Genomic DNA, 11,175 nt, shown 5'->3' on the forward strand with positions numbered 1-11,175 from the left:
AATATTGGTCTGTATATAGTGTATATAGAGTCATTATGTGGTGGTCACTCTATGGCAGTAATATTGGTCTGTATATAGAGTCATTATGTGGTGGTCAGTCTATGGCGGTAATATTGGTCTGTATATAGTGTATATAGAGTCTTTATGTGGTGGTTAGTCTATGGCGGTAATATTGGTCTGTATATAGTGTATATAGAGTCATTATGTGGTGGTCAGTCTATGGCGGTAATATTGGTCTGTATATAGTGTATATAGAGTCATTATGTGGTGGTCACTCTATGGCAGTAATATTGGTCTGTATATAGAGTCATTATGTGGTGGTCAGTCTATGGTGGTAATATTGGTCTGTATATAGAGTCATTATGTGGTGGTCAGTCTATGGCGGTAATATTGGTCTGTATATAGTGTATATAGAGTCATTATGTGGTGGTCAGTCTATGGCGGTAATATTGGTCTGTATATAGTGTATATAGAGTCATTATGTGGTGGTCACTCTATGGCAGTAATATTGGTCTGTATATAGAGTCATTATGTGGTGGTCAGTCTATGGTGGTAATATTGGTCTGTATATAGAGTCATTATGTGGTGGTCAGTCTGTGGCGGTAATATTGGTCTGTATATAGTGTATATAGAGTCATTATGTGGTGGTCAGTCTATGGCGGTAATATTGGTCTGTATATAGTGTATATAGAGTCATTATGTGGTGGTCACTCTATGGCAGTAATATTGGTCTGTATATAGAGTCTTTATGTGGTGGTCAGTCTATGGTGGTAATATTGGTCTGTATATAGAGTCATTATGTGGTGGTCAGTCTATGGCGGTAATATTGGTCTGTATATAGTGTATATAGAGTCATTATGTGGTGGTCAGTCTATGGTGGTAATATTGGTCTGTATATAGAGTCTTTATGTGGCGTCATGGTATGGTTCTAATATTGGTCTGTATATAGAGTCATTACGCTGTGGTCACTCTATGGTAGTAATATTGGCCTGTATATAGTGTGTTTTCTTCAATAACAGTTTGGAGGTAATATTTGTTCCTGATATAGTGATTTTTTTTTATTTATATTTAAAAACAATTCATATAAATAGTTCTTGTGTTTACAACACTAGCGGCAGTCCTGGCATGTACAGTAGCGGCAGTCCTTGCATGTACAGTAGCGGCAGTCCCGGCATCTAGCGGCAGTCCTGGCATGTACAGTAGCGGCAGTCCCGGCATGTACATTAGCGGCAGTCCTGGCATGTAACCTTCTGAACTGACTCAATGTGAATAAGGGCCCTAATACACGGAGCGAAAATTGTTCGAATCCGGACGATATCGCTCTGTGTAATAAAGACAACAATCATCAACTGATCGTTTTCTTTTGGCAAGTTTAAAAATCATTGGCTGATGTGCATATAAAATAATAAAGCTGTTGCTTACCTGATCACGTTCCCCGGTGTCCTCAGGCTTTGTCTGTTTGTTACGGCCAGTGATTGCCTGAGCGGCCTGTCACCTCAGAGAGGGGACTAGAAGTGAGAGCTGCAGCTGCGGTGACTGGAGGATCCCTAAGACAAGGCCTGAGGACACCAGGGAACGTGATCAGGTAGTATATATATATCTTAATTATTTACTATATACAGCAAGGGCTGCACAGACATCACTAATGATAGATTATATATATACAGCCTTTGCTGCACAATAATTGAGCCATGTGGTTGGCTCTGTAAGCGAGCTCCATTCTACTAGATTGGGGCTCACTTCTCCGGAATATCAAGCCGTGTAGTACGGCCCTTATACTGTCCGTACACTTTCAGTAGCTGCTGGCTGAACAATCCTTCAGCTGACAATTCTCTCTCCCATCCGGCCCCGTCCTCCCCATACATAGGAATGTTCGGCACAGATGAGTGTTCCTGTGTCCTCTATAAGAGGGATAAGCTATAGCCAGACAGATCTGATGGTGGCTTATCTCTCTGACAACAAAGAGGTTGGGTGTTGATTTTCCATCAAGTCCGACCCCCTATGTCCACTGATGTCATCTGTCAGACTGTCCAGAGAGCCCCATACACCTTACACTGATGGCCGAACCCACCACGAGCAGCAGTTACCACCAACAAAAGAGCAAAATGTATGGGGACCTTAAATTGTTGCTACAATATTTCAGCATATGGGGCCCCACCTTCAACTTTGCCCAGGGCCACATTTAGTCTAAAACCGGCCCTGACTGTCGGGCATGCTGGGCCCATGGGGAGAGGAGTGTCCATACAGGTTGTGCAGACTTTCTATACAGACCTGACACTTCTCACAGCTGAGGGTTTGTTACCATTACCCCAACCTCAAACAAACAAGATGGAGAGTCACAGAGTTATGGTATTCCTAACAGTTATATATTGGCAGGGGCGCATAGGGGTGAGAATGGAGAGGGCAGGGGCACATGGTAGTGAGACATAGACCACCTGTACCCACCATACACTGTGCAGAACATTCTGCCATGGGCCCCAGAGGGTAAGGGGCCCCAAGGATTAAGTGGTGGCAGCAGACTACATGGAGCCCCCAACGTGAAATGCAGTAATGCAATTTTATTTGAGAACCAGGGAGCTCAGGATGAACAGAACTATAGCTCCATCCCTAATAGAGTCGTCCTGTAATGCATGGGGTAGGCAATGTATAGATATTATAGCCAGATTCTTAGCACAGCGCCCCCCACCTGATGTAAAGGGAACAGAATCTGAGGAATGTAGTGTGGTGTGACACCAGGATTCCTGACATGATGGTACAGATGGTGATTTCATCGTGTGATCGGATTATCCCTGCAAGTATGATGTTACATGATAATGTCTACTGGAGCCAGAGATGTCAGGGATGATGGATGGGTAGTGAGGAGCTCAGCCACAGATGTTTCTCCATCATCACCGCCATCTCCTCCATACTCTTCTCCATCAGGAAGACCAAAACATCCTCTAAAGGCCCTATTCCACGGAACGATTATCGTTCATAAACTCGCTCCAACGACCGCTCGTTAACGATAATCGTTTCGTGGAATTGGTGTAAACGAGCAAACAACGAAGGCAAAATCGTTATATTGTCGTTTAAAATTGTTTTTCAGCATGTCGGAAAAAAAAATCGTTGGTCTTTGAAAGATAATTCGCTAATCGGTTGGTAAAATTAGAAATCTTTCAGTCATTCGTAAAAAGTTTTAAAAAAAGTAGGTGTGTCGTATGGTCATGATCACCCTGGCGAACATTTTAAACGACCATGTAACGCCCGCAAAATAATCGTCACACTACATATATCGTTCACGTTATGTGTTATCGTTCGCTAAAACAAAAAACGTTTAGTGATCGTTAACGAGCGGTCGTTGGAGCGAGTTTATGAACGATAACCGTTCCGTGGAATAGGGCCTTAAGACCACCGTCAGCACTACCATCTCCACCACTAAGACCAACACCACAATGTGCACTAAGAACAAGATCACCACCAAGACCACTGCCAGAACCACAACATCCACTGAGACAAACACCAAGACCACCATCACGGTCATTACAAGTGTTGTAGTTCTCACCGTTTTCTGACCACTTTTATCCTCCTCCTCTGGTCTATGTAGGGATAAGGGCCCCCGGCCCCACATATGAGGGGGGGATATAAACACGCCAGCCGCCCTGTATAGAGAATCTGCAGAGAGCAGCCACACTTCCTCAGTTTACATCCCATCTCATCCACCATGATTTATCTCCTACATACACAGACATGTGTCCCCCCCCAATCTCTTAAATTAGAAATGTGAATAATGGGGGGGACCTGGGGACGCTCTTCATGTGGACAGCAAAGGCTTTTACCTCACGCCATCATCTCATTTTACAGAACAGAGAGGATGAAGCTTCATCACGGAACAACTGCAAACTCCTAGGAACATTCCTGTCTGCGCTGAGAGACTATAAAACCTCTAACGACCGAATAGTTCTCACAGCTGAGGGTTTGTTACAGTGGTATCCAGTCTAGACAATGCTCTGTGAGCTCTTCAGCCTGGACTCCAGACTGATATATTGTACATAGCTAGTCCTGCTCTCTGCTGAGAAGTGATACAATTGTATCCAGTCTAGACAATGCTCTGTGAGCTCTACAGCCTGGACTCCTGATACATTGTTACTAATATAATTGGGGAGACATTTGCACTGGGTTTTTCTTACATAAAATTGGTGCAAAGTCACAAATCTTTGCTGTCCTGATCAGTTGTTGCAATGTATCAGTCTGGAGTCCAGGCCGTAGAGCTCACAGAGCATTGTCTACATTGCATACAATTGTATCACTTCTCAGCTTAGAGCAGGACTAGCTATGTACAATGTATCAGTCTGGAGTCCAGGCTGTAGAGCTCACAGAGCATTGTCTACATTGCATACAATTGTATCACTTCTTAGCTTAGAGCAGGACTAGCTATGTACAATGTATCAGTCTGGAGTCCAGGCCGTAGAGCTCACAGAGCATTGTCTACATTGCATACAATTGTATCACTTCTCAGCTTAGAGCAGGACTAGCTATGTACAATGTATCAGTCTGGAGTCCAGGCTGTAGAGCGTACAGAATACACTGTATTTGGCTCCTGGTCGCTGTGGGGGTAATGACGAGGGGACAGGACAATCTTTGGCTTCTTCATCTTCTCGGATACAATGGAGGATCCTGCAGTAACATCCGGACTGCGGGTTAAGTGGACAGAACATCTGCAGTGGACATGGACCCTAATAGACGTCAGGGGAAACCTTACGTTGTAACTGGAGACAGTTATTACCAGTCTGCAGAGTGTCGCCCCCGGACACCGCTGAGGGTCTACAGGGGTCACAGATATCATAAACAGGGGCTCCGCCATAACGACACAAGACACAAGGGACCAAACACTGATCAACTATCAAGACTCGGCTGACAACCTCAAGATCTGTCCCTAGACACCCTGAAAATGACACCATGTAACTCTCCCCCCAGCAAGAGACCCCTAGAGGTGAGGAGGTACAGCATGAGACCCCCAGAGGTGGAGAGGTACAGCGTGAGACCCCGAGGTGAAGAGGTACAGCGTGAGACCCCTAGAGGTGGGGAGGTACAGTGTGAGACCCCCAGAAGTAAGGAGGTACAGCGTGAGACCCCCCAGAGGTAAGGAGGTACAGTGTGAGACCCCCAGAGGTAAGGAGGTACAGCGTGAGACCCCCAGAGGTGGGGAGGTACAGCGTGAGACCCCCCAGAGGTGGAGAGGTACAGCGTGAGACCCCCAGAGGAGATGAGGTACAGCGTGAGACCCCTAGAGGTGTAGAGGTACAGCCTGAGACCCCCAGAGGTGGAGAGGTACAGTGTGAGACCCCCAGAGGTGGAGAGGTACAGCGTGAGACCCCCAGAGGCGAGGAGGTACAGCGTGAGACCCCCAGAGGTAGAGAGGTACAGTGTGAGACCCTGAGGTGGAGAGGTACAGCCTGGGACCCCTAGAGGTGGAGAGGTACAGCGTGAGACCCCCAGAGGTGGGGAGGTACAGCATGAGACCCCCAAAAGGAGGTACAGCGTAAGACCCCCAGAGGTGGAGAGGTACAGCGTGAGACCCCAAGAGGTGGCAAGGTACAGCGAGAACCCAGAGGTGAAAAGGTACAGCATTAGACTCCCAGAGGTATGGGAGGTACAGCGTGAGACCCCCAGAGGTATAGAGGTACAGTGTGAGACCCCCAGAGGTGGAGAGGTACAGTGTGAGACCCCCAGAGGTGAAGAGGTACAGCGTGAGACCCCCCAGAGGTGGAGAGGTACAGCGTGAGACCCCCAGAGGTGGAGAGGTACAGCGTGAGACCCCCAGAGGTGGAGAGGTACAGCGTGAGACCCCCAGAGGTGGGGAGGTACAGCCTGAGACCCCCAGAGGTGAAGAGGTAGAGGTACAGCATGAGACCCTCAGAGGTGGAGATGTACAGCGTGAGACCCAAGAGGTGGGAAGGTACAGCATGAGACCCCCAGAAGTAAGGAGGTAGAGCGTAAGACCCCCAGAGGTGGAGAGGTACAGCGTGAGACCCCCAGAGGTGGCAAGGTACAGCATGAGACCCCCAGAAGTGAGGAGGTACAGTGAGAACCCAGAGGTGAAAAGGTACAGCATTAGACTCCCAGAGGTATGGGAGGTACAGCATGAGACCCCCAGAGATGGAGAGGTACAGCGTGAGACCCCCAGAGATGAAGAGGTACAGCGTGAGACCCCCAGATGTGGAGAGGTACAGCGTGAGACCCCCAGAGGTGGAGAAGTACAGCGTGAGACCCCCAGAGGTGGAGAGGTACAGCGTGAGACCCCCAGAGGTGAAAAGGTACAGCGTGAGACCCCCAGAGGTGGAGAGGTACAGCGTGAGACCCCCAGAGGTGGAGAGGTACAGCGTCAGACCTCGAGGTGGAGAGGTACAGCCTGAGACCCCCAGAGGTGAAGAGGTACAGCGTGAGACCCCCAGAGGTGGCAAGGTACAGCATGAGACCCCCAGAAGTGAGGAGGTACAGTGAGAACCCATAGGTGAAAAGGTACAGCATTAGACTCCCATAGGTATGGGAGGTACAGCGTGAGACCCCCAGAGGTGGGAAGGTACAGTGTGAGACCCCCAGAGGTGGGGAGGTACAGCGTGAGACCCCCAGAGGTGGAGAGGTACAGCGTGAGACCCAAGAGGTGGGAAGGTACAGCAAGAGACCCCCAGAAGTAAGGAGGTACAGTGAGAACCCAGAGGTGAAAAGGTACAGCATTAGACTCCCAGAGATGAAGAGGTAAAGTGTGAGACCACCAAAAGTAGAGAAGTACAGAATGAGACTGTGAGAAGTGGGGAGGTACAACTTGAGACCCCTAATGATGAGGAGGTACAGCGTGAGACCCCCAGAGGAGAGGAGGTCCAGTGTGAGACCCCGAGAAGTGGGGAGGTACAGCGCAAGACCCCCAGAATTATGGGAGCACAGCATGAGACCCCTGGAGATGGAGAGGTACAGCGTGAGACCACCAGAAGTGGGAGCTTGTCCAGATACAGATATAAATATAGATTTAAGGGGCTGAAGATGATTTATTCTTGGGGTGACGCTCGCCCTGTCTTGGAAGACGCCTCCACAATGCAGATCTGGGGAGCAGCAAAAAAAAATAATCCAAGAACCAAAGCTCCTGAGGAATGTAAGAGGCAGAGATGTGAGGGGTGGCCGGGGGGCAGGATGTCTGGGCTCGGACCCTCCACATGATTTGCCCACTTGTTTGGCTTTGACTTTGTGGAATGTTTACATGGGAACAACCAGAGATGGTCCTGACCGTCTCGCCCATAAATAACGTCCCCGTCCTGGGGCCAGACATCTCCTAGGAGCCTCATTCACTGCGCCCCCCACAGTCAGTGACCAGTACTGCAGATAGGAGGAGAGCACGAAGACTAGTGGTCAGTAGATATAGGATATAGGTCAGTATATGGGTGAGTGTATACATAAGGATATAGCTCAGCATATAACTCCGTGTATCATTACTCACTTTTCTCCCTGCTCGGTGGATGTTTACATGAACCATATAGATCACAATGTATTAGGAAGCAAGCATCTAGAGGATTCCAGCAATTAGTATATAGCGACCAGAGAGGTGTCTGGCCATGATGGGAGTTGTAGTTCTGCAGCATGTTGGGAACGCTGGGGTACATCATGCACAAAGTGACCCTTATATACTTTGCAGCACATGGCAGAAAGCTATTCCATTATCTCAGTAGTGAAGCTGCTATGTGAGTGCTGAGCTTCCCCCTGCTGGGGACCTGCAGTATTACAGGGATTCTGGCAGCTCTTGTGATGTCCCAAGGGCCTAAGATCAAAGGAAACATGAAGGATCAGAATGTGGCTCCAGACTCTGATTAATAAAAGTCGCAGATTGTTTCCTCATGAGATCAGCGCAGCGGTCTGATGAATGACAGCTCCTGGGGAAATGAGGACACCCTGGATTCACAGGTCAGCCCAGAATGGCTCTGGCTGCATTGTGCATGTGGTTGTGGATTTTTGGTGGCAGATCACGAGACTTTCCCAACACAGGGATCGGTTGGTCATGTGCGACAGTGACTTACAGGGACCTGTCTGCATTTATTTCACCATCTAATGGTTGTAAGTTATAAATAACACCCTGAGATATCAAAAGAAACAGATCACATTATTCTGCCATGCAGCGTCTCTAGCCAGTGTGACATGGTCTTATCACATCCCCCTCCTGTCTCTCACAGCCTGAAGTGATACAGGCTGCAGCCGCATCCCCCTCCTACCTCTCACAGCCTGAAATGATACAAGCTTCAGACGCATCTCCATCCTCCCTCTCACAGCCTGAAGTGATACAAGCTGCAGCCGTATCCCCCTCCTCCCTCTCACAGCCTGAAGTGATACAAGCTGCAGCCGCATCCCCCTCCTCCCTCTCACAGCCTGAAGTGATATAAGCTGCAGCCGCATCCCCCTCCTCCCTGTCACAGCCTGAAGTGATACAAGCTGCAGACGCATCTCCATCTTCCCTATCACAGCCTGAAATGATAAAAGCTGCAACTGCATCTCCCTTCTCCCTCTCACAGCCTGGAGTGATAGAAGCTGCAACTCCCTCCTCCCTCTGCAGAGAACAGAAGTTGCAGTCTTATAACCTCTTAAGTGATAAAATGCAGCCGCATCTTTCTCCTCCCTCTCAGTCTGCATTGCACAGAAGCTGCAGCAACACCGCCCTTCATGCTCTTTACCATTTGCTCTATTATTGTAGATCAGTAATTTTGAACCTGTGGCTATGCAACTCTTGCAAAACTCCCAGCATGCCCAGACAGCTATTGGTTGTTGAGGGCAGTCCTCACGACAACACTTCTTGTACTGTGTTCTGGTTGGCCTAATGTGTACACATAAATACAACCATTTCAGTCAGACAGGCTGTAGATATTGATGTGTACAGTGATTTGAATCCATAAAAAATCCAGCTGACTAAAGACAGGAACATTTGACATATGGACATCAGATTAAGGAAAATGAAGACTTCTGGCAGTATATTCCAGTCCCCCCTTCACACCTTTAACAAGGAGCCCAGGTTTTATATAATTCCTGACTTTTTTTGTCTCACTGTAACATTATTATGTATTTACTGCGGTCTCTGATGTCAGAAGGATATAGACAGCGAAAAGTGCTAACAGTACGTAATGGGCGAATACACACTGCCCCCTGGAGGATACCAGGGGTAATGATGCATTTGAAACCTGGTTATTGATGGTTTTATACTGCCACCTGGAGAACAGCGAGGATAATGCATTAACATGACTACTCTCTATTGCCATCTAGTGGCCAATAGGATAATTTAATACAGGGATTCTGTTTCTTTCTTTTGCGGCCCCAACACTGTAATGCTCCGGCCTCGGCAGCCACTAGGGAGTGCTGTGAACTGTAAGAATCATGGATCTGAACTGCTTCCTATAAGCAATAAGGTCAAGCCATTTGATACTAGGCGGTGACATTGGACATACAGAATTAGCCACAGATCAGCTGAAGAATAGTCATAAAACACACCAGACACAGGATGTGAATAGAAAAGTTTTTTTTGTTTTTTTTTAAACACAATCTTTATCTTCCACATTACAGTCATGGGTCCGGGACCGAGCTGACAGCTTCAGGTTTAAGGCAAGAATCAAATTAACATCATTCATTGTGCTTGATCTCTGCAAGAAAAGAAGAAAGCGACAAACGCCCCAAAATAAAAAGGGAATGACCCCCACGGCCAGGTGTCCATGATGGCTGCCAAGCTCAGACATGAAGCACTGGCTCATCGGTCACTATTGTGCATGTGACTATGATGAAGTTGTGGAGTTTTCCCTTTAAGTGACGATCAGAATTAATAAGAAATTTGATTATTGTATATGCCCAGATACCATATAATATAATGCTGTGGGTAAGGACATGTAACATGAGCCACCTCATATCTGACATCCAATCAGGGGGCCAGAATGTGCCCCCCCCAGACATCAGTCACTATCCTACTAGTACTGACCTCGAAGGAGACAATGACCATATTAAAGGGGCCTCTGACCCAATGTCTGTAGCTACAGTGTCAAGTGCAGTACACCAAGACTCATTCAGTAGTCATTGCAGTAACTGTTTACTGTATTGGTATACATGGGGCATATGTTGCACCCATTGCGGTCCCTTCTGTGTGTAAGCTAGAAGGAGCAGACACTGGTAAAGTATCAGATCTACAAGAAAAAGTGTGAACATACCCATAGGCCCTGACCAATCACAAACCACCGTCACTGGGAAGAGGAAACCATCAGTAGTCATTGGTTAATGTACTGTCACACATGGGGCATCTGATGCGCCCATCACAGTCCCCTCTGTATACAGAACTACAAGGTAACATATTGGTGATGTGAGGGGAAACAATCAAAAAGTTGTGTTGTAGAGGGGGAAACAGGTGTAAAAAAAAAAAAAGGCCAGCCTTGACAACCCAGTCCTCCATACAGGACCAAAACAGGGACTATAGGCTGATCTCTAGTATAAGGCAGCAGGTATCACCCCCATCATACGCAGCCTGGTCATAATCCCTACATGAAGCAGGCTTTCCCCCATTTTTGTATTATGAGCCGCCTATTGCACATATACCAAAGGTCATATAAAATCCATAAAATAAGCCGCAGAGGGATCTCCGTGACATCTGTAACATTACAGGAGAGTCACAAGGTCGGGGCAGGCAATTCCTCAGCTTCATAAAGAGACTGTACAAAGATTTAAAAAGTTTGAAAAAAGGACAAAAAAATACAAAATAATTGAATAAAATTTCAAAAATTCTTCCCCAACACCAAAACCCACCTGACACATTGACGTGACCGTACAAGCCCCCTCCCCCATAGATTCACAGGAATGTTATTAAGTATATACAATATATAGCCCCCCCCCCCCAACAATCATACAGTCTATAACTCCATAGGGGTTACTTGTATTTGTTGCATATATAAACACAGTAGAAAATCATCATACAGGGGAAAAATTGGTGGTTGGGGGGGATTTAGTGCAAATATAAGAGTAAAGACCCCAGAACCTAGAGCCCACAGCCAAAGAGTAGTCACCCCATTAAATTCCCATAGAGAACACAGGTCACCATATACCCCATAATCCTTAGTGATGCTAAAAGACATCAAACCCGCACGATAACGTAAACAATTCAATGTACCAAACAACAACCCCCCCTTCCCC

Source organism: Dendropsophus ebraccatus, chromosome 2 (genome assembly GCF_027789765.1).
Source record: "Dendropsophus ebraccatus isolate aDenEbr1 chromosome 2, aDenEbr1.pat, whole genome shotgun sequence".
Taxonomy (NCBI): Eukaryota; Metazoa; Chordata; class Amphibia; order Anura; family Hylidae; genus Dendropsophus; species Dendropsophus ebraccatus.